Below are 21920 nucleotides of genomic sequence, written 5' to 3'. Positions count from 1 at the left end.
CCCCCTTAGACTTTGAGTTTCTGAATTAAGTGAAACTATTTATTTTCTCCTCTCTGCTCTTGGGTTCTTCTCTACACCATTACATGACATTCAGACAAGTACTTTGCCGTTTTTATGTTGTTGTTTTATCATGCCACCTGAGGCCCTTCGTTGTCTAATGCTATTTCAAATGCTGCAGAGCATTCAAGTACAAGTGTGACCTCATATTTAATCATAGTTTTTTCTTTAATAACTGACTTCAGTATTCATTAAATATGGATCATATACCTTTTCAAACTTATGCAGTTTATGGTTGACTATTCATGGTGGTGGGCGATGTGTACGTGGGGAACTGCACAAATTCATTACTTCCACACTTTGCAACTCTACATGTACAGTTACAGAAATTTGAAAGAATACAACTTCCATTTGTAAGAATGAATGTTGAGAAAGATTGTTGACGGGGTCACTAGTGCAGAAAGTTTGAGAGCAAATGGAGTTGGAGCTCTGTCTTTTGATTTCAAGAGAACTGAATTCCTCAACTTGGGATGTAAAAAAAAAACATACACATAAAAAAATTAAGCAGCAGAAGGAACTGTATAACATACTGGTTAGGAAGCACTTCCTTCAGCTCTGTCACTTTTCATTTAGTTTTGCTTGTTTTCTTACAAAACATGTAATTCTCATGATATTTTAAGATGCACAAAAATGTACTGTCTAAAGTAATTTTTTAATAAAGACTGTGAACTTGCCTTGCAGTCTTTGGAGATAAAAATCTGTCAAGTTCTTGTTTTGTAGAGTCGTGCCTTCATAACATGTTGGGGTGTGAGGGAGTGTGTGTGTGTGTGTGCGTGTGCAGAAGCCTCAAGTGATGGCTTCAGGGCAGCGGTGTCTCAGGGGGAGAACGTTCAGAGAAGTTTGTCCTGTTCTTTGATCAAAGAAAAGCAAAAACAACTGAGTAGGAGGGGAAACACTAAAAGGAAACATGATAAATTAAGTAGTGAAGTTCATTCAGTACAAGTCTTAGAAGTAAAACTGACTGGAGGTTTTTCAAGTAGGTCATTTTTCATTAAGGTCAGAATAGTGACGTTAGCACTGCAAGATGTGCAGTAAAGTATTTTTAGGAAAGTAGTACTGCTTTCTCACCTTGTCATAATCAATGCATATCTGTGCTGTGTTTTTTTTTGAAACCACAATACAAATATTGTGGTTAGTTAGATCTTGCATATTCAGTTCATTCTCCAGCTTATCGTTAGCATTAGTCTTTTAACTTTAATTTGTATTGAGTTTTTTGTTATTCCTGTTCATCTGATCTGTGCATTTGAGTTCTCACACATTTTACTGCATGTCTTTTTACTGTTGGTTTGTAGTTCCTCTACTGTTTTGGTCCACCCTACTTTGTGTTCTGCTCTGTACTGTAGCTCAGCTGTTCTGCATTCCTCTGTTTAATAATACCTGGTTTTATTGTCACTCCTCACTATTTAGACTCCTTGGTTCTTAATATTTCTGCTAATTTCTTCCATTGTGTCCACCCTGCTTCCATGTCCCATTCTCCTTGTGCTTATTTGTAAGTTGTTGCTGTTGTTTTTTATATTTGTTTTTTTTTTTGTAATTACTAATTTTATCAAAATTGCCATAATACTCTTGAGTTCCTGTATGCACTATGGGTTTTCTCATCTATCCACCATGACACACCTCCTCTGAAGATCACTAACCTTTGTATACCTTTCTTTGCAAGTACATTAGTAAAATCCCTTCTTAACTGGTTGTTATTTTGTTCTCTAACTCAATAAATGTATTGAATTTATGTAGCTCTTTTCTGGTCACAGTGTTTTACACTTTAGCCACATTTACCCAGTCACACTCAACACATACGTGTTTATACATGGATACATAGATCAGCAAGCATCCTGGGATTAAGTGATTTGCCCAGGGGAACATCAACATGTGACAAGGGTAAGCTAGAACCCACAACCTTTTGATTGTAAGATAATTACTCTACCCACTAAGTCACAGTAGCCTGCAGTACAAAAGGTCAATTATTTCATCAATTAAAGAAACACAAATTACCATGAATTGTGAAGCTAAATATTGACAGTGGAGCAAGAAAAAAAATGTCAGACCTCAGTCTTCTTCTCTGAAGTCTTTAAGATTTAAGAATTTAAGATTTTAAATGAAAAACTTTTTGGAAATATTACAAAAAGAAGAGGTTAAAGGTAATATTCAAAAGTCATGGTCGGATTAAAGGAAAAACTGCCTGGATTGTAAAATGTGAACACTTGAATGAGAGTTTGCTGATGCACTGCTACATTTTTTAGAAGGACATATAAAAAAAATAAATATGACTTTTGGAAGGTAACATTTAACTACGGGCAAAGCAAGAAGACGGAATGATACACATTGAGAGGAAAGGTAAAGTGGGAGATTTGGGGAAGTTCAGGGTAAGTGTGGCAGACCGATGACTGAAAGCAGAATGAAAGCATTAAGAGTTTTGAAGGGGTAATGCAGGGGTTGGTTTAACAGTTCCATAACATTTTCATTTCCCTAAGCACTCCTTTACTTGACAGAGAGACCACCTGAGGACATAAAAATGTAGAAAGGAGGATTTTCAGTCAGAAAATCAACTGAACCAAAGCTTCACTGTGAAGTGGGCATTGCAGTTTATTACAATTATGTGATGGCAATTGCTTTGCAAAAATATTGATATTCATACCCATTAAGTCTTTTTCTAATTTTTCATGTTAAACTAAAAACCACAAATGCCAAAGTCATTTTAGTTTGCCTTTCATGTAGCAGGCCAGTATCTGTCCTCCTCTCACCCTCTTGCTGATCAGCTCTAATAAAAGCTAATATTCATATTTGTTTTTTTCCCATGGTTTCCAGGGATTTAGTCTTTGCCTGTTTGCATACACTTGTGCTCCTGAGCTCAACCTCAAGTCTCCTCCATTGACCCTCTGCACTACTTTGAGAAACTCCAAGACAAAGTCACAGATCTTATCTCGCCTGTGGTCAGCATTAAATCCTTATCTCTGCCTGCCTGTCTCGCAGCACAGCAATATATCGAAATAAATACACACATTGCTCAAATCAACATCAACTGCAGCCATCCAAAATTAATAAGGACTTCTTATTTTCCAGCCAATGATCCAAGAACATCACGTAAGGTGAAATACAAGCCTCACATTTTGTTTGTAACATCAGAGCTACACTAACTTTCCTCTCTCTAGTGCTAGAAATATCCTTGGACTGGTAACTTCCCCTGAAGTCCTTGAAAGACGAAATCGTGACTATTTGTTTCATAAACTTAATTTAACTTTTTACAAAGGCTTGTCGATTTGGATCTTCACAAAACTTGAAATCATGATAGCCCATGGCAACTGGAGTGACACAGGTTCACAACTCAAGTAGGAGAAACTATTGACTGGACAACATTCGATTGTGCAGCCTACAAATCTGGCCTTTAAGGAACGTGGACAATAAAAAGGTTATTGACTGAACAAAATCATCCTAAATCATGTTTGCTGTTTGTCACATGACATATAGGGGAGGAACAAAGAAAACAAGCAGAAGAAGGCACTCTGCTCCTCTGAGACAAAATGTAAAAATCTTGGGCGCATTACCATCCTGATGGTAAAACATTGGAAATACAGATTATGGTTATAATATATAAGGGTTAATGATACTTTTGTAAGTCTTTTACAAATGTTTTTACCATGTGTTAACTTAGAGGGATTAATTCAATAATAATAATAATAATAATAATAATAATAGTTATTTATTAAGCATTTTCAAACAAATGCTGAATAAATACAAAGATGTATATAAAAAACCAAATTAAAGCAATCATTTGCTTTAATTTGGAACAGTTTTAAAGCAGATAATATACCAAATTGATATAAAAAATTGGTTCTCTTCATAGTGAGAACTCATACTCTTCACTATTCATAGTGAAGAGTAGTATAGTGATTTATGAAATAGGGCTAGCAAAAAGTTACCCTTCCACTTCTAAAAAAAATGGAGTTTGTGAGGCAATGCATTGGTGTGCCCCAGAGTGAAAAGCTATAACTTTTCACTGATATTTTATTTTCAATCATTTTCTTGCTGAATAGATCGAGCAATGCAACCATGGACTATATAGAGCGTTTTACACATGGTCAGATTTGTCTCTAATCTCTGTGCCGATCCTGAGTTTTGCTCTTGTCTTGAATTTGCAGGCATAAAATTAAACAGTAAAAATTTTATATATTCTGTAGCTTTTTGAAAACATGAGGGGCCATTATTTGACAAATATCAGTCGATATTCAATATACAGTGCCGTGATTGAAAGCATACCAGCAAATCCACCAAAACATGGCTGAGAAAAGAGGGTTGGGAAACCATAGACAAAATTTCCACACCTCCAGAGGCTGTGGAGTAAACTTTTAAACAATACACCTTGCTTTAATTCCTAATATTTAATCTGTATTTTAAGGCTCTTGTTTTTATTCTATATGCTGTTTTATTGAATGTAGCAATTTGAGATTTCCATAAATGTAAAGTGCATTCTAAATAAAATCATTATTATTTTTATTATAATAACTCAAAAATATCATTTATGCTCAGAAACTCTGCTGTGGCAGAAGAGTGTGTGGAAATTTCTCTGACAATGTAGAACACTGATTGCCAGTTATTGGAAATGCCTGATGAGTGCTGTTGTATGTTACTTGATCACATAATAGGCTCAGAAGGGTTTGAATATTTTTCTTCTCTTAATAAATATTTGAAAACTGCACTTTGTATTTATTTTATATCATGTTAATATTTGTTGGATGATCTGAGTGGTCTGAGTGTGACAGAAAAGCAAAAACAGAAGAAACCTCCCAAGGGAATATTTTATTTTATTTTATTTTTACAGCACTAAAGTAATTTTGAACAGAACACTTGTTCTGCCTTACATACAACCTGTTGTATATAAAGCAGAATCAGACTTTTAAATCATCCACTACATTCATGTTGCACTTATGAAATCAGCTAACTGATGGCTTGATAAAAATAAAAGAATAAAAGATGTAAGCAGATATGTAACTAAGAAGAAAAAGGCACAGCTGTTTAGAAAAATGCTTCCTTTTTATACTAAAAAGAATATAAACAAACTAGATGTCTCAGTGGTCTCAAGGCAAAACTCTCTTAATGAAAAGTTAAATTTATTTTCCTCTGGTTAATTTCTCTGTGATTTTCTGTTTATTAAAGCATGAGGAACTGTAGCAAGATGACAAGTACATTAGTGTGCAGAAAAGTCAATAACCTGGGAAAATAAACAATTATTAAGCTGAGGCTTAGGATTTGTCCTTGTATTCTTCTGAATCATTACAAGAATGCCAATAAACTGAAACAAGACATTTTGCAATAAAAAGCACATTTGATTGTTCTGTAATTGTACACTTGAAGCCCATAGTAATTAAGAAAGTTTAGTATTTTAAACGGCATGGTATTTTTTTCCACAAAATGTTATGAAAATCAAACAATTTATGTCTAGAGTATTAAGATTAAGAATCCCTGTGGGTTTCTGGGAATATCTGTTGATCTTGCTGGAGTGAAATGTAAAGATGTTAATTGTTTGTCCTTTCACATCTTATTTTTCATTAGATTATTGAGCAGAAAACACTGACAAATATGTGGTGGATGTGTAGGAATCTTAGGCATAATATCTGTCCCTGGTTCAAAAATGTTGCTAAAAGGAGATGCAGAAACTCTAAAATCTAAAAACTAAAGTTAACAAGCGTAGCTGCAACAACTTGTCGTAACTGATTATATACTACTTTCTACAGAGAGGACAAGCAGGGTGAGGTGAGATGAAAGTTAAACATAAGCAGAAGCGATTAGAGGAAATGAACCTTGCTTGTTTTTCATTGTCTACCAGCAGGAGGCAGTGGTGCTGAATAATCCTAGATGACTGTAGTGAATGCTCAATGACACGAGGGAGGATTGTTCCTGGTTTTTGTCTTAATGTCCGATGCATGCATCAAAGGGTGTATGTTTACAGGAGTAATGATCTGACTGACCAGAGACAAAGACAATGACAGACATCTGGTGTGCAATAAGAATTTCAAGTGAGTTTTAAAAAGCTGTCTGTGACATTCCCTAAAAATATAAAAGCGGCCTGTTCTGACTTATTCTACTGTATCTCTAGCCATATGTTAAGGTCTGCTTTCCTATTGGAAGGCAAACGTCTGACCCGGTCTCAAATCTTTTGCAGCATAATAAGATTCCCTTGTATTTAGCTTCACTCGTCTTCCCAGGGAAAAAAAATGATACTGCCACCACCATGTTTCACTCTAAGGACAGCAGTATCTCTTAAGGATAATGCTGGTATAGCAGTAGCACGGTACACTTCTCCCCTTTAATACTTTAACAAGCATGTTCTATCCATGCCTTTATTTACTCTATAACTATCTCTGTTTTAACACTTATTAATTCAGCATTTTATGGGTAAAACAGGACAAATTATTATCTTTTGTAACTAAGTGTTGTTCACAGCCTTAGTTTGTACTATCAGTTAATAGTTAATTTAATTACCTATTAAATTAATTAATTAATTTAATAGTTAATTAAAACAGATATATTAAATTAATTAAAACAGATAATTAAAACAGATATATATTTTTTTCAATTGCCAGCAACCAATATTGCACTTTTTAAAACTGTAAGAATTGTGCTTAACAAGTGAACTGCGTTTCCCACAACTCCTACCTAATGAAGTTCAACAGAAAAATCTGCAAATCTATATTTTAAGACACACCACATGAATGGCCTGCTATCAGAAGTGTGAGTATTTCCAAAACAATCTGCAATGAGTGCTTGCCCAATAGCAGCTGGGAGGAAGCATCAAGGGACTGTGATGGATGCATGAGCCTGTGATTGGACAGGATGAGCCGGTTGTCATGTTTCTGCCAGAGAGTGGAAGACACTGCCTGTCTGGGTACTACCAGTCACCAGAGAAAAAAAGAGAAGCGTTAAAGCACATTTGGTGTCATGAATTGTAGTCACAAAAAGATTACTTCATATTAATCTACTGTGGTGTTTATTGGTATTTTACGTAAATTTAGGTAAGCACATAACCATCAGCAACACTTTTCATTTACCAATCTGTTTAGGCTGAAATAGAACAAGATTCCCCGGGTTCTAATAAAGCTTTTCATACTGGAAACACTTATCAAGTAGCAGTGGAGATATGATATGTGCCTTTTCTTACACTTGTTTGTGACAAAAAAAAAAAAAAGAAAAGGATTGTTTCACATCTGAAGCAGTGAAGTTCAAACAAGCCAATTAATCTTTTTTATATAGATCTTGGTGGGGTTTATTTCAATAAGGCATCACACTGTTTAAAATCTGATATTTTCTTATTTCTGCAGCACTCTGCGAAGCAAGTGAGAGAAATTATAATAACTTAAAATGAGACAGATTCTAATGTTTACATTTCTTTCTAAAACACTGATGGTGTATTTTCCCAAGATGATATCATCTATAAATATCATTTGACTTAATACTAAACTGTGGACTCTTTTTCTCAAAGTGCATCGGTCAAATTTTTAAACAGACATTTAAAAATGCCTCATATTTGCAAAGAGGGAGGCTGATATAGACTAGATGAGAGTAGAGCTCCCTTTCTGCAAATATGAAACATTTGTACCTGCTGCGTATTGCTATAGTATGCAGCAGGAACACAGCGTTAGGTGCACATCGTAAACAATGGGACAACAGTAGGAATACAATCAATTGTGTTGGAGGAAGTAAAGGTAAGGGAAGGTCAAAAGGTTTTACTTGAACTGACATGCAAGGTGGACCCATCTCCTCCAGTTTTCCTAAGACAAAAACAAAACAAGGTCTGTCCAATACACAAACTTCTTACAGCTTTTTATCAAACATTTACTTTCTCCTTGCCCCTTTCCTACCAATAATAGATTTATAAAGTGCAAGACTAATGATGTTTATATTTAAGACACCTTTAATTTAGTTTGAAATGATTGCAACATGGTGTGTATTTTAAGTTTATTTTCTAACTCAATGAGACTCGGTAAGAGAATTGAAAAGGAAACGAATCGATAAGTGAGATCGATAATGGAATCAAAATGGCTAAATTCTTATCAATTCCCATCCATGCAATGGATTTGTTTTAGGAATATCAGAATAGAGTAGCTGAATTCAAATGCACACCACTATGTACAACTTTTATTTTCTGAAAATTGTGAAAACTATGTATTATTTTTCTTTCCCAATTAAAATTCTAAAAGAAAACACATTTGGTTCAAACATGAGAGAAAATGTAAATTCAAGAGATATTGCTTTTGAAGGGCTTTTTATTTCTGTTTACAAAAATAGACAACAGTCAAGACTCATGAAATAAATATTCATCCATCCATTCATTGTCTACACTCAATAATCCTTGCAGGGTATTATAGGTGATAGTGCCTTTCTCCAGCAGATTATTTTACAATGAAAAAAACCAGTAAAAACAAAATGAACGTTATCTTTTAGTTCATTAGCGTGCTTCAACAGTCACAGAATTGATACATCATTTTATACTATGGTTGTATTTGTGTGGTTTAGATAAAAGTTTTAGTTTGTTTTATTGAAGAACCATTTAGACCCAATCTTCATCTCTCTGTGTGACTCTAGCTTTTCAAATGTTAGTTGCTTGCCTTTACCCATGGTTTGACATGGTCTGTCACAGCAGTACAGATAAAAGAAATGCAGTGTTTTGCAAAGATCACAAAAGGGTGATAGTAAATTGGACTAAGCCATGTAATCCTCTTGTTTAGGCTGCTGGGGCAAGAACCTTGTGCTTCCACTTGTAGTCCTTTTTGTTTTCCTTTCACAGTCAGTTCTATTGATCATCATTCAGGTATTTTTATGGTTCCTCTAATATTATTAGAAAAAGGGTCAAAAAGTATCTGTAACTTTGACTAAACTGTGGATGTTTAGATTTAAAAAATGAGATGTTTTGTTTGTTTGTTTACTTCCTGAAAAGTTATGGCTTTGGAGATATAACAGAAATGTTATGTTTGAAACATTTACAGCAGTTTGTATGTCACTGATCATCAGTTATCAGTTATATACAGTATATCATACTATGTACCGTACTTGGTTCAGGTGTTTTTTATTCAAATCTTGAAAAACATAATTTATTACATTTTAGGAGGATAATAATTTAGAGTTGTATAATATTTATTGCTGATAAAACAAATGAATTCGATGCAGTTCTTGGTGAATCGTGACATGCATTTTTGCTCTGACAGAAGCAAACCAACACTATTTATCTAGGGGGCACATAAATTAGTCAGGAGGGATCAGGCTTTTATAAATTAAATAATTTTAAGCAAACTATTAAGGTACTGGTAGGAAATATCCTGAAGTTGATTTTTCTATTTGCCATTAACTGACACATGCTAGCAGATAAAAGAAAAGTAAAAACAGAGTAAATAAAACAAGACTAAAACTTTTATTATGGCCATTGTGTTGACACTAAAACTATAAAACGTAGAATCCAAATGCATACACTTGTAACTGCTGAGATATTTATAATATTGCACTCTTTCCAAACCCTTGCTATTCTTTAAACAGGAGGGATGACAGGATTTCCTTGAAGACATGTTCTCACTCTTTCAAAAGCCTTCTTCAGTACATATGTTTTGAGAAATGTTGCTAACAAGTCAGTGTCCTGTTCCTCCATTGTGAGGCTAGGGTGTTGTCACTTTGTGGAATGTTTCCTAACAAGTCCAACATGTGAGATGTGTTGGTTATCTAACGGAGGAAGAGATAAGAAGAGTGCAACAGGTGTTTAGAAAAGCATGCTGGGAGTTGTGCTTTTACTTTGCTAGAACACTGGTGACTATGTCTGTTGAGCACGTTTTCCTATGTTTTATTAATTTACTCCAGTATTGTCAAATGTGTTCCTTATTTTCTTCTTGATTGCCATTGGATGTCAACAATGTCACATTTTCCTGAGCCTCCTTTTTGTCCTCTAAACACCCAATTGGTAGATAAATATTGTTTCTGGGTTTATTTTGCCTGCTCATGCCTCTCTTTTCATGTTTATTTGTTGCCCCGATTGTGGCTGTCTTGGAGGTTCTCACCTTTGATGTGTGAACAAAAACGAAAAGTTACTCAGCAACAACTCCGCCACTACAGTGGACTGGCAGATATGAAGTCTGCTATCAGAAAGCTGCTCATTGTGGAGGAACATAGTCATGAGTTTTATCTTTCCCAGCATCTACTTATTTGTATGCATAGCAAACTAATCAGCTGACCTGAATTGTTTTCATTATGTTTGGGCCAGCAATGAATTTCCATAAGACAAATATTTGGGTTTATTCAAGACCATAAAAAGCACAACCTTCAGGTTCTCCATTGCTAAATGTTGCTGCAAACATCATTGGAGCAACAACCAAAACTCCTGCATGAAAACAGGCTGCCCACGTTCCTGCCCAATGTTCACGCCCTACAAAAAGGAACAAACGCCAATGTACACACATAACTTGGGGAGGACTGAACCAGACATTAAAGGGTTAGAGTGAGACTTGACAGTGGAGAAGGAGCTTATGTGAGCCGTGGCAGGCATCAAGATCCTATTCATACCTGTAAGGGTGTGTTCAAGGGAAAGTAGCTGTTCACTGTTCGCCTCTGAGGAAAAACTACTCTGTGAAAAGCCAAAACTCGACCTGACAAGAGAGACCCCTCTAAAAGCAAAAAGGCAAGATCATTACTCTTTTTCTCTGCTCTTAATGGCTTTTCTTTTACTCTCTTTCCAGCTCACTGTCATGACAGAGGTCAAGCAGCAGGCGCTGTATCTGGTGGAGCTCTTGTAGAAGGTAGACATATATGTGACTAGGTGTATGACATGATTTACATAAATTATGTACTCATAAGATATATAAATGCATTGTCAATTTTGACTTTAGCAACAGCTCTTTCCATGATTGCAAAACTGAAACTGAAGGACATATGTTTTTTATGTAAATGTGTCGAATCTTAAGTTCTTAATCTCTCTAAATAACTAAAGAAGCTGTTCCATGAGTGCCAAAAATATCTACATTGCAATGTCATTATAATGACACAACTGTAAAGGTTTAATGCCGTAAACACAGTGACTTTGTTTAAACACTTTTCTTGCCATAAAGATGCGGGATACACAAAATTAAAAGTAAAATACACAAAAGACAAATTCACATAATCTATGAAAAAAATACCTTGTTCCTGTGGTCCTTCTATCATCTGCAGAAATATGCCACTCCTGTGCAGAAACAACGAATCAGACCGGAATAGCACTGTCAATCATGCTCATGTACGTGCGGCTCACACATTTCCCCTTATCCTCAGCTGTGCTGCAGTTCCTCCCCCACAGGAGAGCCTGCCATGCAGAAAGCATAGGCTACTGATACTGGCCACTGATGATGGCGAATAAACAGTTTTTTTCTGTAAGGACAGGTTGTTTCTCCACCATTGTGGCAAACTGCTAATTTACTCTTTTTTTTCTTGACATGCAATGAAATTGGCAAGTCTAACATTTATTGAGCTGATATAAATCAGCTCAATAAATGAGCTGATTTATATCAGCTTATAATAGAAATTATAACATTGTGGAATCAGTCCACGACACAAAGAAAATGTGAGTTTCATACTTAAGTGCTTGTTCCTTTAACAACTTGCCTCTTTTTTAAGACTGCATATACGTCATAGATCTGTGTCACTTTAGGAGTGACATAGGAACAGTCCTGAATGCCTCAACAGTGAGTCATTAAAAAGTTATGTCACAACTACAGTTGTTTTTAGCTAAAGCTAAAACACAGGCTATGCAACTAAAATACCGGTTAAACCGTATTTGGAACAACTAAAGAATAAGGCTAAAGTGATCATGAATGTTGACCATCAGAAAATATGCAGGTGATGAGGTAAATAAGCTCTAGTTTTAGACATTTATGTCTCACAATTAGTGAGGGATTTCTGATCTCCAGTATTTTGGTTTTTTTAAACTTTTGACAAACTGATACTGATTTTGGCTGGTTTGATAAGATTTTATTTCAGCCTGAGGTACCTGCGTCACTGTCACATCATTAAAGCATAAGTAAACAATTCATCTTCATTGTGGTCAATAGATGAATTGGCTGCAAAGGCTACATGTTGATGTAGGGAATGCTTTAATCAGATTTTCTTTTCTTTTTTTATGGTGAATGAAGAGTGTCAAAAATGATTAGTGTCAAGTGATTCAGTCCAAATCACTGACATCCAGTCTCTCAAATAAAACATATTTCTGATTTTTTTGTCTTTCCAGTCTTGATTTTTTTTAGTCACAATTATAGAGGCCTGTTTAAGAAAATAAACTAAAACTAGTCCACAAATGTCTTACATGTAGAGTTGAATATTGTGATTAATAATTATCAAGCATATCAAAGATTTATTTAAAAGCCTGCAGCTGATTGAAAAAGCTGCAGTGCTGATTAAAATTAAACGAGAATTACAAATATGGTTCTGAATGACAAAACACGATTCTCTCTTTAATAAGTTAGAGTCCTATTCCCAACAAAGGTCTTCCTTTTAGACTGCAGGGTTAGTTTCTGAAGTCCAGTCCAGAGCTAGTTAATTCAGATAAAAGTAAGTCTCGTTTTGCATAATCATTTACACTTTTGCACTAAAACCTGTCCTATGTGATTAGATCTCAGCTGAGTGTAGGGACGTCACAGGCTGTCAGTGGAACAATATACAGGACAGGAACAAATGTTTCAACTGCATTATTAATCATACATTAACATGGACATCTGACTGCAAAATCTTGTTTTGCCTTTTAACATTGATTTGAGAGAAGGAAAGCAGAACACATAAGTACTAGATGACAGCAAAGCTTATCACCAGCTCACATGCAAAATGGAAAATAAAGCCTAACCCCTTAAATGTCATGACGACACCGGTGGACCCATTAACTTGTAAGCACTTTAAGGGTAACAGTTAAAGTTTAAAGAACTGCGAACAATGTCTGGTTGGGCATCGCCATATTGAAATCCCCACTTCTCCGACTGTTAACGGGAATGCCGTTATCTCGAGTGTGACATCAAACCCAGCTCCCATGCAGCTCTGACTTTCAGCTTTCAGCAGAAGGTCACCGAGTCATTTAGTTTGATCAGAGGTAAGAACATAGTATATACACATTCTGTACATAATTTTTGACCCTACTCACTTCCACATTTCTTTTAATCTAAATATGCTATTTTAATTACTGTACAGCATATTTTTTTTATTTTTATATTGTTACCTTTGTGTAAATCTTTTCTTTTTGACTGTTAGTTTGCTGCTAATACAATTTAATTTACTCACTGAAGGACAATTAAAGATTCTGTTGTATTTTTTTTAAAGTAAATCTATGCTGTCATTTAGGTACGTGGGAATAAAGTGGCTTGTTTATTGGTCGAAAGCAACATTAATAAGGGGCTAACTGTGTAATAAACCAGCAATTAATTGAGCAATTAGTCAATAATATTACACAAAATAAATAATAATAATAATAATAATAAAAACATCTGTGAATCTTGCTGAGAAAACCAGTAAAAGTGCTCAAAATCCCAAACAGGTTGATCAGGCTATATTGGCACAGTCAGCTCGGACACACCTGTTAGACCAAAAGACACACCCTCTTTCCTCATGTGAGCCCTGACACGCCAAGAATCTATTGTTCATACTGGCAGCAGCGTCTGTGAAGGGAAAAGTATCTGTTCAGGGCTCACCTTTAAGGAAAACCTTCTCCACAGAAAGGCAAAATTTAAACTGACAAGAGAAAAACCTCTAAAAGCTAAAGGGTAAGACCATTACTCTTTTTTCTCCCTCTTAATGGCTTTTCTTTCACTTCCTTTCCAGCTCACATTCATTGCTGAGGAGGGTTATGGAATTTCATTACTTATGATTGAAATCCGGTGAAGTTTTGAAAGCAAAAAAGTGCATTGAAAATGCCAGGATCCCCTCCGGATGCCAACAGTCTAATTTACTGTCAGCCTTAATAAATGAGGAGCCCACCGGATGGCATCGAATACGTTGTTATTCCACCATCAGGGTTATCACTTAATATCTGATAATGTCTGTGGGGAGCAATTGTACCTGACAGTTAAAACAGAAGGCCTCAACCTCTGGCAGCAGGGGTGGTCGTGAGTGTGGAAGGATTGTTAATATGTCAAATCAATGTGACTTCACTCAATAAAGAGTTCATAAAAGAAATGGAGATGAGATTGGAGAGTTAACCACTCACTGCGATGGGAAGGTATTATTCTGTAATGAAACTGAAAAAAATTAATTTTTACACGTCTGGGTGGAAACACAAACTTGAGGACAAATTTAAAAATTTTCCGCAGGTGTCAAACACATCAAAAGTAATTTCAGATTGATGTCATCTGTTTTTTGGAGCAATTACATTTAGAGCAAGAGAAATGTTTATGACTTTTTATTGTTGGCAAAGTTGTGGCCGTACTCCTCATGGGGTTGTTTACATACAATCTATGGTAAGCTTCCATTGAGCTGGCGCATTACATATGCCTCTGCCAAATGTTAGCGACTGGGTAACATCAGATCCAATTGTTTAAGACTAAGTCCATGCCTCCAGCAAGCAATTGTTTATTAATAGCCAAGGGTCCAGGCGCTCTGAATGAAGCAAAGCGAGAAGAAGCTGTTTTTTACTTGGTAAGCACCAGTTAGTTTTCAAAGTGTGCTGATGTGTAAACCTTTTTTTATTTATTTTTTTTTGGATAATCTATAATTTGAATGTGTAAGATCATATACATTTTACTGGTTACAATGGTAATTTTAAAAAGGTTTTTGCAGAAAAACACAGAAAGATACAAAATAAATATGAAGGCCAGAACAAATTGTTGTAGGCCAAACTACAATCTATAGTTTGACAGAAACAGATTCTGTAAAACTTCTGAGACTTCTGTGGTTTTATGCCACTTATTACTGGAGATAATCTCCTTTATCAGCTGATGATTACACACTCAATAGTTCAGCAAACCCAAAATAGTCCCAGAAGTACCTGTTATCAGGCAGTAAAAAAACATGGATGCTGAAATAAAATAGGAGTTGCAATGTAGGATGCGGGCAGCTATGTGCTGGTGTGTATCCACTGATCAGGAATTATAAGACAATTTCTTAATGGGTCAGAACATCTGCAAAACTGCAGCTATTACCAGATGACAGCTGTGGGTCAGGATCTCTGAAATGATCCAAGGAAGAAACGTGGCAAACCAGAATCATGGTGCAAGCATGTATAGTTTGAACTGATGTTCTTCTGTAAAATTTAAAATTGTAAAAAAAAAAGGATGTGAGACTGCACAGCTGGAGACCAGTCAGGTACACATGTTTATCTTTGAAAGCCTCCAAATTTTACCCTGAAATGTCAGAACTGGGTAATGGAACAATAAAAGAACACTTCATGGTCTGATGAACCTCTTTTGTAAAAGCGTCTTACTCAGGGGACATATTTCACCAAGATGCATGATAGAAAGAAGACCATGTAGACCATTTCATGGAAGCAGCGGTCCCTTATTGCTGTGGCCACTTTCAGCAGCATAATGTACCTTGCCAAAAATGGTTCAGGAATGATTTGTGGAGTCTTTGCCTTGGCCTTCAAGTTCCTCAGATCTCAGTCATAAGAACCTTTGTTCTAACCAGATCTCAGAACCTTTGCAACAGTCGGTGTGCTGGTGGCTCCGGAGGTAGGAGCTTGTGCAAGGTGCTTTGGAGTCTTCTGGACTAGATAAAGTACAGGCCATTTACATAAAAACAACACAGAGGTCCATTTTTGCCTTAAGTTCAGCTAAACAAATTTACTCTTCAGAACAAAATCACTTTTTACTAAACATCGGCAGTAGGAGATTTTAGATTTTTTTTAATTAAGAGCAACAGATGTACTGTAGTTTATTTTTGCTTTATGGATGTAAAATTTTTCTTCAGCGAGACATTCAATTTTTATACAAAATAACATCAAAAATGTTATGCATATAATCTATGATAATTCTTCAGAAAAAAAAACAAACTGCTAAAGCAAAATCAATTTTAAGTTGCCTTTTTTATTTAAATTTCATTTTAATTTGTGACTCCTTTTACCTGTGACATTACATAGAGAGAAGCAGACTTGTTGTCAGAATGTCCTGTTTATTGCTCAGGAGACTGAACCTTGTGTGACTTTGCTGCATGCTTATTTTCATGTAATGGGATTAAATGCCCTGCCCTCCATCTCAACCTGTCACCTGTCACTGCAAAATGTGGACCATCACAATCATAAGCAAATTGTCTTAATTTAAAGGTCATAAAATAATTATAAAATAGAAATATAATTATAAAAACTGTTTGAGAGCTATCAACTATAGCCTATTACTCTTAAAGTGAAATGCTTTGTGTAAAAATGACTGTGTTTCATGAACAAATTTTGAAACAACATTGACTCCGTCTAGTAGTTTAACCCTCATGGGACTCCTTAATGGTATATCAAAACAAAGAGCTCAAAAATGAGATACAGTATGCACATGTTATTCTCGGGCCAGCCATTGTTCTTATGAAATTTAAGTGGATTTATCTTAAATAAAGTTGAATAAAAGTGAAACCAACTCTAGAGACTTGAATATGACTCTGTTGTTTGGACTAACTCTAGCCCTTCATGAAGTAATATATTGGCCTACTTACATCTTGGTGATAAGATTACATTTGTTTTGTTCCACTTGAGTTTGTGTTTCCAGCAGTAGAAGCAGAAAAAAAAACAAAAAACAAAAACTGGTGTCAAGCAAATACCAGCACTGGAACTGGTTTGGCAGGAAAAACACACCCAGAGTACAGAGGGAGAAGTGTTAATGGATTTGGTTTAGATTTTAATACACTGTTATAAACAAAGCCTGTTTCACATGCGTGTTCAAATCAGAACATTAACTCACTCTTTTTTTATAACAGGGACATTTACTGTTTCCCTTTGTTGATTTTTTTTTTCTTTTTAAATAGATATTGTATCAAACTAAACAAGCATCATGGGACGAGGTGAGAGTGAGGGGTGGGAGGAAGAGCCTAAGACAACTCAACCCCAGAGTCATGGGGACAACAAGGAAAAAAGTTCCAAGGGTGGAGGCTGTCCAAAGTGCTGCTTGAAGACCAGGGACTGTCTGATGAGCCCAGAATGTGGCAGAGCACTGCAGATCTCCAGTGTTGTTGCCTTCTGCGGAATGTGTATCCGTGCATGGACGTGTAAGTCTGAACTTGAGAAATCCAAATAGTAATGCGCTGTTGTGATGAATTCAACATAAATAACAATAAAACAGGAATTTTGGTTATTTTGTGCTCTGATAATTCGCAAAATGGAAATTAATTTCTTTCACTGAAGGTTTTAAAACAAGTAGCCATGACATTTAATCACTGTGACTGTCTTTTAATTAATCTTTCCATCTTTTTTTTCCACTTTCCATTTCAACTATTTGGAACCTTTTTTCCCCTCACATAATATTTAATTACTAATTTTTCATTGTTTTTTTTTATTACAGAATCACCAAGGCCTTCGGGACTTCTATGAACTATGAAGAATCTTTCAATCTTCTGATTGAAATATTTTAGTGTACTCTGAAATGAAAAATGTTTAATTTGACTCTTTACTTAGTTTTTCTTAACTTCAGTAAATATTTAATATAAAAAATAAGTTAGCAGTATTTTAAACAGATAGGCCAGTTATTAAAAATGTCATACTTTACCAAAATATTTGATTTATGTAGAAAGAGGGAAGTGTATTTGTATCTATGCAGTAAATAATGTCATAATGTAGAAAGCTGGAGTCAAGCTTGTTTGTATATATTGTAATTTAAAGAATTACATGGGAAGAGTTCGAATGTATACAATAACTAAGTAAGCGTAATTTATTTTTTGAGTCAAAGTAAAAAAATGTATCTCCCTACAAATTGGTCACATGTAAGAGATAAATAATATTCATATTGAAAACCTGTTCTCACAATTTGATCACAACAAAAATCATCTGACATTCATCAAGGCCTTCAAGTTGAAGGCTTTGGTTCAGTTTGCCCGTTTTTAGAGACTGTTAATTTTATGAAACAAAAACCACATTTCCTTCCATTGGACAGGAAGCAGATAATAAAAATATAAATCATCAGTTGTTAAATCTGATCAAATGTAAAGACGATTGATAAAAAATGTTCTGTGGCAGATTGCTCAATTTTGCATACAAAAAAAGTCAGTTGTGAAAAAAAATAAAAGGCAGGAAAAATTGAAAATTTGAAGTTGTTTTATAGTACTAGTAAGGTTGTATGTGTGGGTCAGGGTTAAATCCTGTACAAAAAAGAACTCCAACAACTATGAAGTACAGGGGTGGCATCATGTTGTGTGTGTGTTTTGTAGCAGGAAGAACTGGTGCAATTCACAAAATAGAGAAAAAGAGCTCTATGTGCAAATATTGAACGTCTCAATATTTATTAAATGCTGCAGACTTTTTATACAGAAAATTCTTAAAATTATATGTAACTTACCAAAAGCATATTAGTTTTAAATATGTGTTATTAGTGTATATGTTAGATTCATTTGTCCTTATGTAGCTGCCTTCCTGTGTCCCACTGTCAGCAAAGGCATCACAATACAGGGGTGACATTTAAGGCGGACCGATTAAAGCTTCTCTGCAATTAATTTCGCTTTCCTCTCCCTGCTAAATACACAATCAACCAAAGGCAAAATGTCACTGAAACAAACGAGGAGCCGCCGTGTGGCTGACAATTACCACCAAGCACCTCAGAAATGCCAATATGTTAAACTGGGAGCGGTGTGTGTGATGAATGAGCACAAATGGCGATCCAGAGGCCTGGTGTTGCAGCCTTGCCAAAAATGGTAATGACAGCTGACAAGTCGATGCATAGGTCAAACGTTTCAAAGGTGTTGCACATAACATATCTGATAAATAGGATCACATCATTAGTAATACAAGAAAAATGCACCGTTCTGCACAGCATTATAAGCCGGTATTGATTACATGATACCAAATCAATTTTCTGAATTCACCGTAGTGTCTTAAGTCAATGATACATTTTTAATATATAAACTATTAAGACCACAACACAGTTTTATGCTGTGTCATTTATATACACAAGCCCAGACAAGTCTAAAATCCCAGCAATAACTACTAATACCCAGGAAAAAGCGAGCTAGAAACGACCAGGCACTATGACTAGTGAGCAGAAACAATCTTATAATGGACTGAGGAAACCAGAAACAATACAGAGGTATATAAAAGGGATATTATGATCTGCTGGTTTTCCAGATAATTTAAGTTTGATATTCATTTAAGATTTAATCTGGGGATATTTAGTTATGCCTGTGGGACAAGAACTCTTCCTACTCACTATTAATGAACTATTATCATGATGTAATCACAAAGTTAGTTTATTTTACTGAGTTTGTTTTATGTTTGAGTTGTCCACATGCTTAAGCAGAGCATTTAGCTCTTTTGTGCTTTTTAATATATACACATTTATTATGTTTTATTGCATTTGTGACAACCTTCTCTTTTTCTCTCAAAAAAAATTTAATTTTCAAGAGTTTTTCCTGAGTAAATCAGTTGTTGCATAAATAAGTTTATATATATATATATAATGATGTTGACTAAGAAGTGTGGACAGCACTGAAATAGAACCAAATCTACTTTAGTTAATGGAAACCCCCATTGAGACTGACCAGGATTTCAAGCTGCTCCTGTTGGACAGAAACTCACTTGGAATGCAGCAACCCCATCTGTTGTACTCAGACTGAGCCATCTTAACGAGCTGAAATGTTTCAGTGTTGGGTGATCAGCACCCACCTGCCCTCTTACAGTTTAGAGTCAAGAAAACCCAATCCCTATCTGGGGACTACACTGTGTTTGTCAGGTTGTCAAAACGGAAATGCTCCTTCAGATAATTTTTTTCCACATTTTTTTTCTTGTCAGGCACCACAGTCTGCCCATGTGATTATCTCCATCCGCAGCAAGTCACGGTGTGATGAATAGCCATTTTATTCAAAATAAAATAACTAAATACTGCTAATAAATATTTTTTTTAAATACTCCATAAACTAAATAAAGGTTCCAATGAAGTTTTCTCAAGGTTTAGGTGGAATCGGTTTTTGGGGACTGTGTGGACCGGAAAGTCTACGTAGTTCCCACTGGGTCTCTGAGGGGATGGTCTCAGCAACTTCAGCAAGAATTTATTTTTGATATGGCAGTCCCCTCTCACTTTCAATGCAACAATCTGCTGAATGCAAATACAACCAGGGTTAGAGCCCTGCAGTGTTCAAAGGCCTTCAAATTGCTGCACTCTGATGAGACCCAAATGAACGAGACATGAATGAAATGGCTTTTCATGCGATGCATTTAGTTGAAGAAATTCTAAATGGACAAAATATGACAAAAAATACTTTGGTGAGTCAAGGTTTTGCACAGTTTAAAGCAAAGGTTCTGTTGGTGAAATGTAACTATTCCATAGACATATGAAATAATTATTTTCACAACCATTTTTTTCTTATGAACAATCATAAATGTTTTGTGGAGAATTTGTTTTAATTATGCCCTTGTGTATCTGAGACAAACGCTGCTTTGTTTGCTTAACGCCAGCAAGAAATAAGAGTGACAATGGAGACATTTTACATCTTCTTTTCTTTTTCTGGTTACCTTTGTCCTTTCTTCTGTCAATACAACACTTTTATCTTATGATGAAACAGGTAAATATTGAGAGGAAATAGTAAACAATGTCAGACTAAAAAAAGGATATCCCTCTACTGTCACAGGCATATCAACTTTCTTTTGGAAACGTCAGTGTTGTCTGGATGACAGCATTTTTTTGTGTGTGTGTTGGTTTTTCAGCCTTATTCTAAGTTTTGTCAGTTCTTTTTTCTCTTGATGTCTTCATAGTTAGCATGACCCCTGTCATTGTAAGGTTAGTTTTGGCTAGATATGTAATGTCAGAACCAAAAAAAAAAGGAAAGAAAAGAAAAGCATGAGTGCAAAACATTTCTATCATTAGATCTAATTCTATCATTAGACTTGCCTGACTCACTGGGATGACTAGTTGTGCGCAATCTGAAAGTTGTGGGTTAGTGTCTCCATCCCTGGTCGGTAGCAAAAGTTGTCTACCAACCTGAGTTCTGGTGTATGAAGGTGTGAGCATGACTGTGTGAATACGGCTCTCGTGAAGTTCTTTCAATGGCCAGTATGATAAGAAATATATTCTCACCATTGTGGATAAACCTTATTTTGCATGTTATATATGTCATGGGTAACACAGGTGACATTAAAACACTCCTTCTTAATTCTTTAAAATTGTTTAAAATGAAACAAAATCAAAGTTAGGATGAATACAGACTCTGAAAGAATAATTTATAACTAACATGAACAAACACTGTCTCATTTACAGATTACTCAGACGGGAGAGGAGGAAAACTATGTGTGAGATTCATATTACAAGATTCTTTTTCTTTAACCTTGATTTTCTTTTTTTGAACTTTTCTAATCACACGGTTTTTCATTTACACTCTACGCTTGGCACATTTGTTGCTTTATAATTACACTTAGATGAGAACAGGCTTGACATAGACTTCCGTTTTCTACCCAATGGCACCTACTGGGTACCAAACCACTGATCGACAAAATGATAACTCTTTCCACCAGGGAATGACTGCCTCCCGCTCCAAAAAAAAAAAAATAAATGTTTGACTAGTCTGTGTTGCAGCGTTTTTTGTGTAGATCAGATGAAAGTGGATATGAGAGAATCTCACAGTGACTGAGGCGGAGAAAGAAAAGAGAAAGAGGCAGTGAAAAAGATGAGATTTGCGATCTCATCTGTTCACCCAAGGGCCTCTCTCCAGCACAGCTTTTCACTGTCGTCAATCATCTCCATGGAGACACCTTAAAACTGACATGATTG

At 35.5% G+C, this 21920-nt stretch overlaps 1 long non-coding RNA gene across 1 annotated transcript; it reads left to right on the top strand.

Moving 5' to 3' along the window:
• Positions 1-13662: 13662 nt before the first annotated feature.
• Positions 13663-20099, top strand: LOC114152290 (uncharacterized). Its single transcript, XR_003597098.1, has 3 exons — positions 13663-13802; positions 16981-17220; positions 17514-20099. It is a non-coding gene; the product is annotated as an uncharacterized LOC114152290 (long non-coding RNA).
• Positions 20100-21920: the final 1821 nt, after the last annotated feature.

This window comes from Xiphophorus couchianus, chromosome 10, assembly GCF_001444195.1.
Source record: "Xiphophorus couchianus chromosome 10, X_couchianus-1.0, whole genome shotgun sequence".
In the NCBI taxonomy this organism is placed as follows: domain Eukaryota; kingdom Metazoa; phylum Chordata; class Actinopteri; order Cyprinodontiformes; family Poeciliidae; genus Xiphophorus; species Xiphophorus couchianus.
This window is presented reverse-complemented; position numbering and strand designations above follow the sequence as displayed.